Consider the following 18,734-nt stretch of genomic DNA (forward strand, 5'->3'; position numbering starts at 1 on the left):
CTTTTGGATGAGCTTGTTGAATTTTTATTTTATTCACTATCTCCATTTCCCTTTGTTTTCTTTCTCCGATAATTTGTAGTCCAACTCCGAATTGCAATTTTTATCGAAGTACAAGTTTAATTTTACCTTAATTTATGTCTCGTTAGTTTACTCAAATAGGCCATGTTGTATGCAAAAAAGAAAAAAAAAAAAAGAAGAAGAAGAAGAAAGAAAAAGAAACCTTGGAAGTTGTAGGTTCCATGATTTGGTGGAAGCACATAATGTTTATTAGTCTAATTTGAATTAAAGGTGCGTATCTATTTTTGTCAATTAAATTTTACCTTTTGTAATTTGTTGCTCTTAGCATGTGCAAGATGGTTCCACACTTATTCTTCTTTTTAAACCAACAAAGTTGAGGTTTAATGATTGTGTGTTGTTTATTTGTAAGTTGGCTTTTAGGATGATAAAAGTTTCAATCACGATACAAATTTGGGATTTGCTTCACTATGACCATGCTCTTACTTGGTATCACTCTGCGACCTTATCTTTCCACTTTTCCATTTTTCTTTCTCGTTGTTTGTATTTCATGTTTTATATTATCAATAGCTTTAGGCTTGATTTTCATGTATACTCAAGATATTCTAGGTATACTTAATTAGTAAATATTTTACTTAAAATTTTGATACTTCTCTTGAAGCTACTTTCTTGTTGTTGGTTACTTTTCCCTTTTATAGTGGTAACACATTTAGACATGCTCAGTAATTGAGTCTTCTTGGAATGTTGAATGGGTGGAGGAGGGTGTTTTGAGATTTGCTTAACATTTATTATTAATTTTGTACTCAATATTATGCAACTAGATAAGTTGGATGCGTTAGGGTTGGATTTAAACATTATTTGATTTTTAGAGGTTCAATGTTAATCTTTATTATTAATTATTTATTCAATATTAAACACCTAAAGCTCGTGCTACATCTGGCCTGAATGAAGAAGTATAAACCTTATTGTAACTTCACATGTGGTAATTGTTGTCTTGCTCGATTTCTCTTTTGTTAAGGCTTGGAGAACCCTAAGGTATGTTATCTTAACTCTTCAAACTCTTTGTTTATGTCAACTTCTAAGTCTCCTGCATCTTCATTAATTTAGAATGGTTGAATTAAAGTTTAAGATTGTGTTAGGCTGTGTAAACTTCTATTTGAAAAGAAATTAAGCGATTAGTCAAGACCAAAACCATTGTAAGTTACCTTAAACTTCTATTCGGGTAAGTTTATACTATAATTTTAATGTATTAAGGTTCTTTGTGGTGGCAGTCATCTTAGACAGAACGATGAACCATAAGACCTCTTATATTTTGGTGAAAGGTAATATTTATAAAACATACTCTTTGAAACTTTAGTTCGACTGGGTTGAATTAGAATAAGTGTTAAATTGTTCTGACTATCCTATAGTTATGGTAGTTTTGCATATATTTTATAGGCTTGACATTAGAAGAAATATGGCCTATGATGTCAGTTTGATGTTAGTTTTTAAAATATAGATATTTAATGTTGGTTTTAAACCAATATCAAAGATGAAGGTACAATGTTGGTTTTAAACAGACTTTAAAGGTACCTTTCTTTAAAAATCGATATTAAAGGTACATTATTGATAATTTTCATTTTTCAATTTAATAAAAGCAATATATTTACCAATCTTCTCCATTACTTTCTTCTCTCATAACCTTCTTCTCCCCTAAACTCTCTCTTTCACACCATCTTTTCCATTATCCTTTAAACCTTACAACTGCCATCGTCATGCTCCACCACCTGTTGTGGTCGCGCTCGCCGCTCCATAATCTGCCGTCGTGCTCGATGCTCCATCATCCGCTAGTTAGGCACACAATATCCTTAAAGCTTTTTCTCATTTCCAAAAGATTTCTTCTCTCTTCTATAACATTCCCTATTGAGTTCTCTCTCCTACGACTATGTTCATATGAAACTTCTCTGCTTACTATTGCGCGTCCACATCTTCAGACACTACCAATCCTCAGCCATCTCTAAGCTTTGATTGCCTCCTACTCCAAACGTTGGGTTGTTGGTTTTTCTCTAAAGGTGAAGTCATTGTGATAAGGAAATTGAGACAATTTAATTTGGGATAAAATTTAAAAATTTTATTAAGGACTTGAAAAGAATGAAGATAAGGGCAAAAAGTAAGTTTAATTTGAAGTGAGGGGCAGTTTGGTCATTTTCAATATATTATTAGTTATTTTAGAAAAATAGAAAAAACGAGGAAATGAAGTCTTCTTCTTCGTGAAAGCCGGTAACCTCCCATTTCTGGAAATTTTTTGAGGCCAACTCTCTCCTTTCGTCATCATCTCTCCCTATCTCTCCATCGCTCTCTTCCGCTCACCATCTCTCTCTTTCATTGTCTATCATGCCACGACCAATAGGCTATACACCTGTACGTCGATGAGGAACCCCTGTTGTTGATACCCCACGAATGCCAATGCCCAGCCACCCCCTCGTGCAGTTCGATGCACCAAACGATAATCAGCCGCCACATCACACATCATCCACATCAGATTTGGAAACGCAACATCGCTTTTATCTAGTTTTGTCTCAGTTACTCGTCCCTCCATTGCTTCAGTAACAACTCACACCGCTAACGTGGGGGATTTGAGTAAACCTTAGTTGCATCGATTCCTCTCATTCGATCTTGCTGTCAAAATTTTTGTAGAATTTTATAATACTTGTTCTATAGAAGTTTAGGTTGAAAAAGTTTGTATTTGAAAAGTGTTTTCATGCCACGACCTAGGTTAGAAGGAAAAACCTAGAACGAGGTGTGGTAATTTGGTATCAGAGCATGATTTTGGGGATCCAAAGGGTTATGAGCGGGAGTTTTGAGGATTCTAAGGGTTTTACATTAGAAAGTTGGAATGAGTTAGAAATGTCTGAGTAAGTTGCATAGAAACATACCCATTGTGGCTGACGACTCAGACAACCTATTAAGGAAACGCATGACACTTCTAGTGGTTCGGGACGTGGGGCTAAGGAAGTTGAAGATGAAAACTAATCACCTCAAGCTGGGAAGATTTAACGAGTCAACGATGTCCTGTTTAACTCAAGAAATTGTTGTTGGTATGAGAGTTATACCAGATAATTTCGATAAGGACTGAGGAATTAACTTTTGAAGGCTCTAAGAGTAACAACATTTAAGGGACAACGAGACCCACACATGCAAAAAGCTGGTTGGAGATGATATAGAAATGTTTTAGGTTAAAAGCTGTCTAGATAATAGAAGGATCGAACTTCCCACTCTTGTTTTAAAGAAGAGCAAAGGACTGATGGCGTTGTACTAAGTTACGCCTTTGTGGTAAACTAGTATGTTGGAAAGAACATGGAAGAGTTATCCATGATAATTTTATCGAGGTCATCCTAAGATGCCAAATAGAATGAACTTCTAAAGCTTGAATGAGAAGTTATGTTTGTGGTAGAATATGAAAAGTATTACAACTGGTTGTCCAAGTATGCCATTTTAGTGCTTTAAGATGAGATGGTCAAATGCCTAAGATTTAAGGATAGTGTGAGTGGGGAGATTTGTGTTCATGACGCTGCTAGTGTCGAATGAACTTATTTTTGCTAAACTTATTGATATTACTATGCAAGTTGAGAGAGCTCTTATTGGAAACAAAGGCTGAGAAATAAACAATAAGAGGTGCTCGAGTAGTTAATCTTTCAAGCTTATTAGTGGGTGGCTTAATCTTGGAGTTTAACGTGATTATTGAGATAGATGTATGTCAACATATCACACCACTATATAGTTTCTATCGTAAAGGAGTGATGTTTAAGTAACAACGTGAAGTTGAAGTGAGTTTGAAAGGTAATACACAAAATTTTCCTACATGTGGTATTTCTGTGGTTAAGAGCGATGTAGTTATTAAGAAATAGTGGTACTACCTACTTGGCTTATGTAATAAATGTCCAAGCCAAAGGGTTAAGACTTGAGAATGTTCCTATGGTAATAAGAGTTTTCAAATGTATTTTCAGATGATATATAAGTATTACCACCAAGAGAGAGATTGAGTTCTCTATTGATTCAGCATTGGTTTGGCACTAATACCTCAAGCACCATACAAAATGGGTTCAATGGAGTATAGGGAGTTAAAGACTCACTGCAAAAACTAGTGGAAAAGGGTTACAGTCAAACAAGTGTGTTCTTATGGGGTGCACAAGTTTTATTTGGTATAGAAGAAAGAGGGCACCCCAAGGTTATATATTGATTACAGACACCTAAACTAGGTAATAATCCATAATAAATATTTAGTGCCATGTATTATTGATTTTTTTGATTAGTTAAAGTATGTCTTAGTGTTCGTTAAAATAGTTGAGAGCAAGATATCATCAATTAAAGATTGAGCCAAGTGTACCAAAGATGATCTTTAGAATGAGATATGAGCATTATTAGTTTTTTTTTTTTTTAATGTTGTTGGTTTGATTAATACCAACTGCCTTTATAAACTTAATGAACTGAGTATTTCAATCTAGAACAAATTGTCACTGTGCTCATAATAATGTATTACTTATTCTAAGGGGAAAGGAAAACATGAAGATAAATCTTAGAATATTGTCATAGATATTATAAGGCAAGAAAAAGTATGATAATTTTAGTGCACGTGAGTTCTGGCATAGACAAGTAACGTTCCTTGGTCATGTTGTTACAACCGAAGGTGTGCTAGTGGATCCTCGAGAAGCTGAAGTAGTATGTAAATGGAAGCAACCCATAACAGTTACTAAAGTATGTGGTTTTCTTGGGTTAATTGGATATTACCAACATTTTATAGAAAGATCTTCAAAGTTAGCTCTTTCATTAACTGTTCGACCAGGAAGAACTTAAAACTTATATGGATGAATATTGTGAACAAGTTTTCAGGAAATGAAGAGACAACTTGTTTCCATGCCTATTTTTCACTTCTGATACTTGATGTTGTGTTTGAAACTTACAGTGATGCTTCTCATCAGGGTTTAGGTTGTGCTCTATTGTACAAAAGTAAAGGTGATAGCTTATGCTTCCAAATAGTTGAAGAACATGAGTGTAACTATGCAACTTATGATGTGGGAATAACCACGGTAGTGTTAACATTAAAAATGTGGTGATACCATTTTATATGGAGAAAAGTGTCATATCTTGATAGATGATAAACTTATATATCTTTGGTCAAAGGAGTTAAATTATACATAGAGGATATGGTTAGAGTTGATTAAGGATTTTAACCGCACTATTGATCACCATCTAGGAAAATGAATGTAAAAGTTGATGCCTTGAGTAGAAAGACAACCCTTCCTCAAGTTTCCTTGGAGGCCATAAGTTTTTCTTTGTCTTGGAACAAAAGAGCGTAATGCATTGTTGAGTCTGGACTCTTAGGAAATTTTACTTCCACAATTTTCGGATAAGACTTACTCTTGTTGACAAAATCATTATAAGTTGAACAAAAGATGAAGGTTTAAAGCAAACTAGAGGATCAATAAAGTAAGGGTTTCAAACAAACTATGATATAAAAGGTGATGGAGCAATAACAAGATATAATCAATTGTGCATTCCGAACAAATTGGAGTTAAAGAATGAAATGATATAGAAAATTTAAGTCTTAATTTATACTATGACTTCAAGAAGCATTAAGATGTATTAAACTTTGAAACAATAGGTGGCATCAAATGAAGCGAGAGATAGTTGGGTATAACTCAAAACGTCTGATTTGCTAACAGTTTGAACTAGCTAGACAAAAACAACAGAACTATTGAATCCAATTCAACTACTAGAGTGGAACTAGAAACAGTTTATGATGAATTTTTCTTTTGGATCTACTTGAACATAGAGAAATCACAATGGTGATTGAGTGAAAGTTAAGAGACTGGCAAAGACAACATGGTTTTTTTTGCCATTACATGTCACTTGTCCTTGGATGAGTTTGGCTAAGTCTATAACAAGCTCTAGGTACTAAACTAAAGTTTAGTACAAACTTTTATCTTCAACCTAATGGAAAGTCAAAGTCAACGACTTCGACATTATAGGATATGTTACAAGCCCGTGTTTCATAGTTTAAGGGTAACTAGGACCCACATCTCTAATTGATGGAATTTGATTGTAACAATAGTTACAATTCCAACATTTAAACGACTCCCTTTGAATTTTCTTGTAACAATATTTTTGTAAGATGAAGTAAGGGCGAGGAAGTGACTTGGCCAAGAATTGATATAAGTCCCCAATGAGACAATGGCGGTTATTGGAGACAAAAAAAAAAAAAAAAAGCTCAATATCGCTAAATATGTAGATAAATTTGGATTCGGTGTTAAAGTTTTCCCTTAATCTTCTTTGAAAAGTTGTGCTTGGATCTTGTGAGATATTGGAATGTATTGGACCATTCACATATCATTAAAGGTTTCTTATGGAACTTTTTAGGATTCATCACACTATGTGTCAATGCCAAGTAAGTTCAGATTTTTCTAAGATTCTCAAGACAAAATTTGTGCATTTGAAGAATAGTGTAACTTATGAGGAGGAACCATCACAAATTCTTGACTAGAAAAAACAAACACTAAGGAACAAGGTCATTCCGTTAGTAAAAGCTCTTTGGAGGAACCATGCTACGAACGAAGAAACTTAAGAGAGCAAACAGGCAATGAAAACTCGATACCTACAACTTTTCATTTAATGTAACACCCCAACAAATTTGATTTCCTTTTCATTATTATCTTAAGTGTGGATATAGAAATTTCGAATTTATTTGAGGAACTTGATTATTTTGACCTTGTGATTAATTAAGGTTTAGAGTTATAATTATTTTGATTTGGATAATAATTGTTTTATTTGGAAAATAAGTTTGGTAAAGTTATTTGTTGAAGATTAAAGATATTTGGGTTGAGGAGAGAGAGAATTGATTTTTGTTAAAGATAATGGTGAGATATTATTCGAAAAAAGAAAAAGGAAGAGAAGAGATTGATGTGATTGGTTGGAATTGAGATTTTTGAGGAAAAGGAGTAAAGCATTAAATTAAAGCAAAATAAAATAAAATAAAAGGTTTTATTTTATTTAAATGGGGGCATTGGGATGTGCAATTAATGCACCATCACCATCATCTTCACCAAAGAGAAAAAGAAAGAAAACCCTAGCAAGCTGCCGTCGCCGCCCTCCGCCAGTCGTCGCGCCGCCCTCCGCCAAACACCGCCGTCGGGCGTTCACTGCAGATCAACCTGAACAGATCAGTCGAGCCGTGTCGCCACTGGTCTCAAGCAAGCCGATCCGCTCCGCGTCGCTCCACACCTGATCCGCTTCGCATCGCTCGGCCCCGATTCGCTCCGCGTCGCTCCGCATCGCTCCGCATCGCTCCGCAGCCGACTCACGAGCCGCATCCCCCTCCGCCACGAAACTAGTCATCGCCCAGCCGCGATCGTCCGTCGGAACCGAGCGCTGGTAGCTGAAACCGAGCGCCGTCGATTGAAGTCGCAAAGCTGAGCCGCGTCTCTGTTCCACGTAAACCCCGAGCGACCCACGTCCAGTCGCTAGTCGAGCCGCTAGCCGAGCTGCGTCCATCCGCTAGTCGAGCCGCGCCTTCCAGCCGCGCTCGCGTGCCTGCTCCATGCCTCAAGTCGCGCCTCCGCCGTGTTCGTGAGCCGAAATTCTTCAAGCCGAGCCGATCCCACTTTTCCAGTCGAGCTGCCAAGCCGATCCTTGCTTTTCCAGTCGAACCGCCAAGCCCTTTTGAGCCACCTAGTTTTTGGTCCTTTACCCACCTGTCATTGGTAAGTTGGTTGGGTTTTTGGTATACCTAATGAAGAGTAATTCTGGTTTTTAAATAATTTAATTTTGGATTAAATTAAATTATCTTTCTGAAAGGGCCGGTTGGACCAATTGGAGTTGGAGCGTGGGACTTCTCGACTTAAAGGAAATTATTACAACCTTGATCTTGGGTAAGTTGCTTCGAACGACTCTTTGACTTCGTTTCCATGAAGGTTAGGTTATTAATTGTTGTTCCTAACCATTTAGGGCCTCGCTGCTTGGAAAGCACACTTTTTCTTGCTGTTAGGACTCGTCGAACAAATCTCTTACCTAGAGATTTCTACTACTAGCTGTACGACTAGAATCATGAGACCGCATACATTTCCAGTTATGCACGTTCAGGACTAGACTGTATAACACATGTAAATTAATGAGAGCATGATGTGACTGATGATGTGGTTTGATATGATGGCATGGTATAGTGTGATGACGTGGCTTATTATGACTGTATGTTGGATATTGTGATGAGATGTGAGATGATGATTAGATTGATATGATTACATGATGATGTTATGTATGTGCATGCTATGGTCAGGGTACCTATTAGCTTAGCCTATTAGAGTCGTACCTGCATGAGTGTCCTTCGGGATCATCACCAATTTAGGATTGCATAGTCCGACGGGACGCCAGTCTAGTATGGATATAGATATGATTCGAGTGATTCGACGGGATTCTCGCAGCCCGATTGTCTTATTGTTTCCTCCGGGTTTGCTACAGACCAGTATGTCCTAGGTGCTCCCCCGGGACACCAAAGACCAAATTTTCGTTCCTACGGGAGCGCATATTGCACGTGTTCGGGAACGTGCCAGTTATTGGGTACCATTTTCAGGACTCTAATAGGAAGTTAACAGGCACCTAGTGGGACTAGTAGTGGGTCCCTTACGGAGTATTTTATACTCACTCTCTCCATGTCATGTTTTTCAGGTAGAGGCCGAGGAAGGGGCAAGTGCAAGCTGGCGAGCGACCAGAAGTGATCGTGGCGAGCCAAGGGATTTCTGCTTCCGCTTACACCCCGTTTTAAACATTTAGTACTTGAGTTTTATTTTTCTTTATTTACTATGTCGTTTCTTTAAAAGTAGATAGAGCTCGAGTAGGATGTTAATATTTGTTTATATTTCGCACATTACCCTGATTTGATTTTTATAAATAACATTATGAGGTTTTATTCATTTTAATCAAACTTTATGACTTAAATTATGGTATTTAAATTTAGTAATGACTTCAGCTCAGTATAAGGAGTTGGGTCCTTACAGTTGGTATCAGAGCCCAGTGTTTTAGGTTCTGTAGACTGACTTACGATGTAAGTCTTTGTTTTGTTTTGGTTTTATTTTACCCTATGGCTATACGGTCCTTCGTCACTCGCCAGGTATGTCTCAAAGCCTTGCTAATATTAAGATTATAACCTTGCCTAAATAGAATAAACATAGAAATTTGAGTGTTATGTTCTTGTGGTGAAAGTTTTTACTGGTGAAATTTAGGGAGAATACTGCCACGTAGAGGTACACGCTGAGGAGGTGGTAGGGGAGGCAGAGGAGCCGATCGTGGCCAGCAGGAGGAGCAACCTGCTGTGTCAGCGGTCGACCCTAACGCACCGGTCACCCAGGCGGATCTCGCCGCAATGGAGCAGACTATCAGAACATGCTGCAAGCTTCTCTAGCCCAGAAGAACCAGGCCGCCCCTGTTCAAGCCCATACCGTCATTCCTCCAGCCCCTGTAGAAGCTCAGCCCTCACCAATTCAACTGTTGTCTGAGGTCAAACACTTGAGAGACTTTAGGAAGTATAATCCTAAAACTTTTGACGGATCCATGGACAACATCACAAAGGCCCAAATGTGGTTGACGTCCATAGAGACTATCTTTCGGTACATGAAGTGCCCAGAAGACCAGAAGGTGCAGTGTGCGGTTTTCTTCTTGGAGGATAGAGGCACCGCCTGGTCGGAGACTACTGAGAGGATGCTGAGGGCGATGTCAGCAAAATAACCTGGGAGCTGTTCAAGGAGAACTTTTACGCTAAGTTCTTCTCTGCTAACGTGAAGCACGCCAAGCTGCAAGAGTTCCTAAACTTTAAGCAAGACGACATGACCGTGGAGCATTACGACGCCGAGTTTGACATGCTATCCCGTTTCGCTCCCGATGTGGTAAGGGATGAGGCTGCTAGGACCGAGAAATTCGTTAGAGGTCTCAGACTAGACCTTCAGGGCATCGCCCGAGCCCTCCGGCCAGCCACCCATGCTGATGCACTATGCATAGCACTAGATTTGAGCCTGCATGAGAGAGTTGATTCGTCTAAGGCTGCCGGCAGAGGGTCAGCCCTGGGACAGAAGAGGAAGGTTGAGTCGCAGCCTGACGTGATATCGTAGCGAACTCTGAGGTCAGAAGGTGTCTTCCAGAGGCACCGATGGAAGCTTGCAGCAGCTGGGAGAACTCTGAGAGAGCTACCCGCCTGTACTACCTGTGGGAGAGTCCATGGAGGTCGTTGCTTGGCCAGGAGTGGAGTTTGCTTAAGGTGCAGACAACCAGGACATACCGCTGACGCGTGTCCTCGAAAACCCTTTGAGACGACACCGCACCAGCCTTCTGCTTCCCAGTAGGGAAGAGTTTTTGTCACTACCCGTCAGGAGGCCGAGCGAGCTGGTACAGTGGTGACAGATACGCTCCCAATCTTGGGGCATTATGCTTTTGTACTGTTTGACTCTGGGTCGTCCCACTCATTCATATCCTCTATGTTCGTTCAGCTTATGGGTTTAGAGGTAGAACCATTGGGTAGTGTTTTGTCTGTTTCTACTCCATCTGGGAAGGTCCTGTTGTCTAAAGAAAAAATAAAGGCATGTCGGGTAGAGATAACGAATCATATGTTAGACGTGACCCTACTAGTGTTAGACATGCAGGATTTTGACGTGATTTTAGGCATGGATTGGCTATCGGCTAACCATGCAAGTATAGACTGTTTTGCTAAGGAACTCGTCTTTAACCCTCCATCTGGGCCTAGTTTCAAATTTAGGGGGCAAGCATTATATGTATACCCAAGGTCATCTCAGCCATGAAGGCTAGTAAACTACTCAGCCAGGGTACTTGGGGCATCTTGGCAAGCGTAGTAGGTACTAGAGAACCAGAAGTTTCCCTGTCCTCCGAACCAGTGGTAAGGGAGTACCCTGATGTTTTCCCCGATGAGCTTCTAGGACTTCTGCCTCCCATGAAGATAGACTTCGCCATCGAGTTAGAGCCCGACACAACTCCTATCTCGAGGGCCCCTTACAGAATGGCTCCAGCCGAGCTAAAGGAGCTGAAGGTACAGCTGCAGGAGTTACTGGACAAGGGTTTCATCCGACCCAGTGTGTCACCTTGGGGAGCCCCAGTGTTGTTCGTGAAGAAGAAGGATGAGTCGATGCGCCTTTGCATTGACTACAGAAAGCTGAACAAGGTGACAGTTAAGAACCGCTACCCCTTGCCTAGGATTGATGACTTGTTCGATCAGTTGCAGGGAGCCACTGTCTTTTCTAAGATCGACCTGCGATCAGGCTATCACCAGTTGAGGATCAGGAACAGTGATATCCCTAAGATGGCCTTCCGTTCAAGATACGAACATTACGAGTTCATTGTGATGTCTTTTGGGTTGATTAATGCTCCTGCGGTATTCATGGACTTGATGAACATGGTGTTTAAGGACTTCCTAGACTCGTTCGTCATAGTTTTCATTGACGACATTTTGATTTACTCCAAAACTGAGGCTGAGCATGAGAAGCACTTGTACAAGGTTTTGGAGACTCTTCGAGCCAATAGGCTGTATGCCAAGTTCTCCAAGTGTGAGTTCTGGCTGAAGAAGGTATCTTTCCTTGGACATGTGGTGTTCAGTGAGGGAGTTTCTGTGGATCCAGCAAAGATCGAAGCGGTTACCAATTGGCCTCGATCGTCTATGATTAGCGAGATTCGTAGTTTCTTGGGCTTGGCAGGTTACTACAGGAGGTTCGTGGAAGACTTCTCACGTATAGCCAGTCCCTTGACCCAGTTGACCAGGAAGGGAACTCCTTTTGTTTTGAGCCCAGCTTGCGAGAGTAGCTTCCAGGAGCTTAAGCAGAAGCTAGTGACTGCACCAGTCCTAACAGTGCCCGATGGGTCGGGAAGTTTTGTGATCTACAATGATGCCTCCAAAAAGGGACTGGGCTGTGTTCTGATGCAGCAAGGTAAGGTAATTGCTTATGCCTCCCGTCAGTTGAAGAGTCATGAGCAGAACTACCCTACCCATGACCAAGAGTTGGCAGCAGTGGTTTTTGCACTGAAAGATATGGAGGCACTACCTGTACGGTGAGAAGATACAGATTTTCACTGACCATAAGAGCCTGAAGTACTTCTTCACCCAGAAGCAGCTGAACATGAGGCAGAGGAGGTGGCTTGAGTTAGTGAAAGACTATAACTGCGAGATTCTGTACCACCCAGGTAAGGCAAATGTAGTAGCCGACGCGCTGAGTAGGAAGGTTTCACATTCAGCAACACTGATCACCAAGCAAGCTCCCTTACTCATAGATTTTGAGAGAGCCGAGATTTTAGTTTCAATAGGAGAGGTTACCTCACAGTTGACTTAGTTGTCAGTGCAGTCGACCTTGAGGCAGAGGATTATCGTTGCTCAGCTAAATGATCCTTACTTGGTCGAGAAGCGTTGTTTGGTAGAGACAGGGCAAGGTGAGGATTTCTCCATATCCTCTGACGATGGCCTTACGTTTGAGGGACGCTTGTGTGTGCCGGAAGACAGTGCAGTCAAGATAGAGCTTTTGACTGAGGCCCAAAGTTCTCCATTTACTATGCACCCTGAAAGTACGAAGATGTACCAAGACTTAAGGAGTGTCTATTGGTGGAGGAACATGAAGAGAGAAATGGCAGATTTTGTCAGTAGGTGTTTGGTATGCCAGCAGGTGAAGGCACCTAGACAACGACCAACCGGGTTGTTGCAACCTTTGAGTGTGCCAGGGTGGAAATGGGAGAGTGTGTCGGTGGACTTTATTACAGGACTGTCCAGGACTCTAAAGGGCTATACAGTGATCTGGGTTGTTGTCGACAGAATCATGAAGTCAGCCCACTTTGTTCCAGTGAAATCCACTTACACTGCCAGTAAGTGGGGACAGTTATATATGACGGAGATAGTGAGACTGCATGGAGTACCTGTATCCATCGTTTCGGACAGAGATGCTCGTTTCACATCGAAGTTCTGGAAAGGACTTCAACTTGCATTAGGCACGAGGTTAGACTTCAGTACGGCCTTCCACCATCAGACTAATGGTCAGACAGAGAGACTGAACCAGGTTTTGGAAGACATGCTGCGAGCTTGTGTGCTAGAGTTTTCAGGGAGTTGGGACTCCCATTTGCATTTGATGGAATTCGCCTATAATAACAGCTACCAGGCTACTATCGGTATGGCACCATTTGAGGCTCTGTATGGTAAGTGTTGTAGATCTTCTGTCTGCTGGGGCGAGGTTGGTGAGCAGATGATGCTAGGCCCCGAGTTAGTTCAGACCACCAATGCAGCCATACAGAAGATTCGAGCTCGTATGTTGACGGCACAGAGCAGACAGAAGAGTTATGTTCATGTACAACGTAAGGATCTCGAGTTTGAGGTAGGAAACATGGTCTTTCTGAAGGTAGCACCTATGAAGGGTGTTCTAAGGTTCGAGAAGAAGGGGAAGCTAAGTCCACGTTTCGTAGGGCCGTTTGAGATACTAGAGCGGATTGGCCCTGTGGCTTATCGTTTGGCGTTGCCCCCATCTCTTTCTGTAGTGCATGACGTATTCCATGTCTCCATGCTGAGGAGGTATGTCGCAGACCCGATGCATGAAGTGGACTTCGAGCCACTGCAAATCAGTGAGAACTTGAGCTACGAGGAGCAGTCTGTCGAGATCTTGGCAAGGGAAGTCAAGAAGCTCCGTAGTCGAGAAATTTCACTAGTCAAAGTTCTTTGGCGAAACCATGGAGTTGAAGAGGCCACATGGGAGAGAGAAGAGGACATGAGAGCCTAGCACCCCGAGCTGTTCGAAGATTAGAACTTTCGAGGACGAAAGTTTTTCAAGGGGGAAGATTGTAACGCCCCAAAAAATTTGATTTCCTTTTCATTATTATCTTAAGTGTGGATATGGAAATTTCGAATTTATTTGAGGAACTTGATTATTTTGACCTTGTGATTAATTAAGGTTTAGAGCTATAATTATTTTGATTTGGATAATAATTGTTTTATTTGGAAAATAAGTTTGGTAAAGTTATTTGTTGAAGACTAAAGATATTTGGGTTGAGGAGAGAGAGAATTGATTTTTGTTAAATATAATGGTGAGATATTATTTAGAAAAAGAAAAAGGAAGAGAAGGGATTGATGTGATTGGTTGGGATTGAGATTTTTGGGAAAAAGGAGTAAAGCATTAAATTAAAGCAAAATAAAATAAAATAAAAAGTTTTATTTTATTTAAATGGGGGCATTGGGATGTGCAATTAATGCATCATCACCATCATCTTCACCAAAGAGAAAAAAAAAAAGAAACCCCTAGCAAGCTGCCACCGCCGCCCTCTGCCAGTCGCCGCGTCGCCCTCTGCCAGTCGCCGCGTCGCCCTCCGCCAGTCGCCGTGTCGCCCTCCGCCAGACACCGCCGTCGGTGGTTCACTGCAGATCAGCCCGAACAGATCAGCCGAGCCGCGTCGCCACTTATCTCGAGCAAGCCGATCCGCTCCGCATCACTCCGCCCCGATCCGCTCTGCATCGCTCCGCAGCCGACTCGCGAGTCGCGTCCCCCTCCGCCATGAAACCAGCCGTCGCCCAGCCACGACCGTCCGTCGGAACCGAGCGTCGGTCGCTGAAACCGAGCACCGTCGATTGAAGTCGCAAAGCTGAGCCGCGTCTCTTCTCCGCATAATCCCCGAGCTACCCGCGTCCAGTCGCTAGCCGAGCCGCATCCAGCTGCTAGCCGAGCTGCGTCCAGCCGCTAGCCGAGCCGCGTCCATCCGCTAGCCGAGCCGCGCCTCCCAGCCACGCCCGCGTGCTTGCTCCATACCTCAAGACGCACCTGCACCGTGTTCGTGAGCCAAAATTCTTCAAGCCGAGCCGATCCCACTTTTCCAGCCGAGCCGCCAAGTTGATCCCTGCTTTTCCAGTCGAGCCGCTAAGCCCTTTTGAGCCACCTAGTTTTTTGTCCTTTCTCCACCTGTCATTGGTAAGTTTTTGGTAAGTTGGTTGGGTTTTTGGTATACCCAATGAAGAGTAATTTTGGTTTTTAAATAATTTATTTTTGTATTAAATTAAATTATTTTTCTGAAAGGGCCGGTTGGAACAATTGGAGTTGGAGGTGGGATTTCTCGACTTAAAGGAAATTATTGCAACCTTGATCTTGGGTAAGTTGCTTCGAACGACTCTTGGACTTCGTTTCCATGAAGGTTAGGTTATTAATTGTTGTTCCTAACCATTTAGGGCCTCGCTGCTTGGAAAGCACACTTTTTCTTGCTGTTAGGACTCATCGAGCAAATCTCCAAGTAAGAGATTTCTACTACTAGCTGTACGACTAGAATCATGAGACCGCATACACTTCCAGTTATGCACGTTGAGGACTAACACATGTAAATTAATGAGAGCATGATGTGACTGATGATGTGGTTTGATATGATGGCATGGTAAAGTGTGATAACGTGGCTTATTATGACTGTATGTTGGATATTGTGATGAGATGTGAGATGATGATTAGACTGATATGATTACATGATGATGTTATGTATATGCATGCTATAGTTAGGGTACCTGTTAGCTTAGCCTATTAGAGTCGTACTTGCATGGGTGTCCTTTGGGATCACCACCTATTTAGGACTGCGCAGTCCGACGGGACGCCAATCTAGTATGGATATAGATATGATTCGAGTGATTCGACGGGATCCTCGCAGCCCGATTGTCTTAGTGTTTCCTTCGAGTTCGCTACATACCAGTATGTCCTAGGTGCTCCCCTAGGACACCGAAGACCAGGTTTTCGTTCCTACTGGAGCGCATGTTGCACGTGTTCGGGAACGTGCCAGTTATTGGGTACCATTTTCAGGACTCTAATAGAAAGTTAACAAGCACCTAGTGGGACTAGTAATGGGTCCCTTATGGAGTATTTTATACTCACTCTCTCCATGTCATGTCTTTCAGGTAGAGGTCGAGGTAGGATTAAGGGCAAGCTGGCGAGCGACCAGAAGTGACCGTGGCGAGCCATAGGGATTTCTGCTTCTGCTTACACCCCGTTTTAAACAGTTAGTACTTGAGTTCTATTTTTCTTTATTTACTATGTTGTTTCTTTAAAAGTAGATAGGGCCTGAGTAGGATTTTAATATTTGTTTATATTTCACACATTACCCTTATTTGATTTTTATAAATAAAATTCTGAGGTTTTATTCATTTTAACCAAACTTTATGACTTAAATTATGGTATTTAAATTTAGTAATGACTTCAGCTCAGTATAAGGAGTTGGGTCCTTACATTTAATCATTTCAACCGAATTTTGAGGACGAAATTCTTAAAAAAGAGGTAGTAACTTGTAAGCCCTTATTCCATTGTTCTTTTATTTATACTAATATTTTATAAATTGTGGAAAAAAACAAGTTTGAATACAATTTTAAATTCTCTAAAGATTAAGTCATTGTGAGAAGGAAGTTGGAACAATTTAGTTTGGAATAAAATTTGAAAAATGTATTAAGGACTTGAAAAAGAATGAAGATAATGGCAAAAAGTAAGTTTAATTTGAAGTGAGGGGTAGTTTGGTCATTTTTAATATATTATTAGTCATTAAAAAGAAAGATAATGTAGCGCCCCGAAAATTAAGATAATTTTTGGAAGATATTTATCTTTGTTTAATGAGGTTCCAAATAATGGACGTTATTTTAAAGATTTATTAGTTCTTTCATAGAAATTGGAGTTTAATTAAATAATTTTGGGTGCTTATTTAATTAAATTGGAGAAGTGGGTTTTTAGAGATTTGGAAATTTTATGTATATATGGATTTATATCCATATAACTGTTATGGAAAATGAAAAGGATAATTATATTTGTTAAAATATAATTTGTTGAGGAAAAGAAATGGTATTTTGGAAAGAAGAAGATTAAGATAATTATATTTGTTGAGATATAATTATTTTAGGGAAGATATTGTATTGTTGAAAGAAGATAAAGAGATTTATTTGAAGCGTAATATTTTGGAGAATGATATTGTGGAGAGAGAAAAAGAAATTTAAAGTAATAATTATATAATAGAAAATATAATTATGATAAGAAAGAAAAAGTTTGATTGGATGGAGATTTTAAATGAAGAAAGAGAAGATTTGTTTTGGAAAAGAATTTAAAAAGGAAAAGAAAGATATTTGGGAAAGGAAGGAGAAATAATAATAATAGTGATATTATTATTATTATAAATATCTCGTTTTACGTGCTATCATCATCTTCCTCCTCTTTAGAAAAAAAACCCTAAACGCCGCCGCCTACTTTACCATTCCTCACCGTCGACAGCCACACACCCCCATCGTCACCTAGTCGATCTCCATCATCTCCCCCATCTCCGACCGTCGACTGCTGCTTCCTTCAATCGTTGATCGTCAAGCCCATTCTCGTCTCTGCAAGCCGCCAACTTTTCGTGTCAGTTGTCTTCTCGTCTTCGCTTGCCGGTCGTCCATTTTGTATCACGGTTTGTCGCGTAGTCGAGCTGTCTGCCTGTCGATCTGTCAGTCGAGAGTCATGCACGTGAAGTCCAAGCGTCCCCCAGCCGCCGAGCTTCGTGCGCAAGCTCCAACCCGCACGTTCGTTACGCGAGCCACCCTAGCCGAGCCGTAAATTCGAGTCGCCCATAGCACTAAGTCGTAGCGCCTAGCTGTTTCTGCCTCAACCAAGTTGATTCCTCTCTATCCATACCATCTTGAGCCGCAAGCTTATTTTTGGTCCTTTTTCCCCCTATTTTACCCTTGGTTCATTTGGATAATACTTTGGAAAAATAATATGTGGAATTTTCCCAATAAGGTTTCAACCTCAACTTTGGGATTTGTCTATTTGAAAGCTTCGACTGTGCTAGATAGAGTTTAAACGTTTAACAAATCTCGAGGTAAGAGATTCTCCTACTAGACCTTGGAACTGATTTTAAGAGACTGCATGTATTTATGATTATGCATTGATGGTAGCTAAGATGCATAATGCGATGCTATAAATTCTGATTGGGGTTAAGTTGATGGCGATGATTGATGTTATGTTGTTAATCACTACTACAAATTTGGGTTTTAACGACGCAAGTTTTGCGTCATAAAGACTTTCAACGACACAATTTTCGCGTCATTGAAGCCACTGTCAAGAAAGACTATTTAACGACACTTTGAAAAATTTGTCACTAAATATACTTAGATGACACCAAAATTGTGTCATTAATACCTTTACCTTGACGTAATAAATATGTCACCGTTATCTATAACTCGACACCAATATATTGTCATCAATACCCTTATATTGACGCAAATCATGTGTCACTGTTATCTATACCTTGACACTAATATATTGTCATTAATACTCTTAGTTTGACGTTTTAAATGTGTCACCATTATCTATTACTCGACACGAATTTATTGTCATTAATAACCTTATATTGACGCTTTAAATATGTCACCATTATCTATACTTTGACACAAATATATTGTCACTAATACCCTTACATTGACACTTTAAATGTGTCACTGTAGTCTGTCACTCGACACAAATATATTGTCATCAATACTATTACATTGACAGTTTAAATGTGTCACCGTTATATATCACTCGACACCAATATATTGTCATTAATACTCTTATAACAATGCTTTAAGTGTGTCACCTTTCAATATAACTCGACACTAATATATTGTCGTTGTAAATATTTCGTTACACAAAATTGTTGTCAAGAAATGTGCTTTAATGACACTGTTTCTGTTTAATAAAAGC

The sequence above is a fragment of the Cucumis melo genome, chromosome 12 (assembly GCF_025177605.1).
Source record: "Cucumis melo cultivar AY chromosome 12, USDA_Cmelo_AY_1.0, whole genome shotgun sequence".
Taxonomy (NCBI): Eukaryota; Viridiplantae; Streptophyta; class Magnoliopsida; order Cucurbitales; family Cucurbitaceae; genus Cucumis; species Cucumis melo.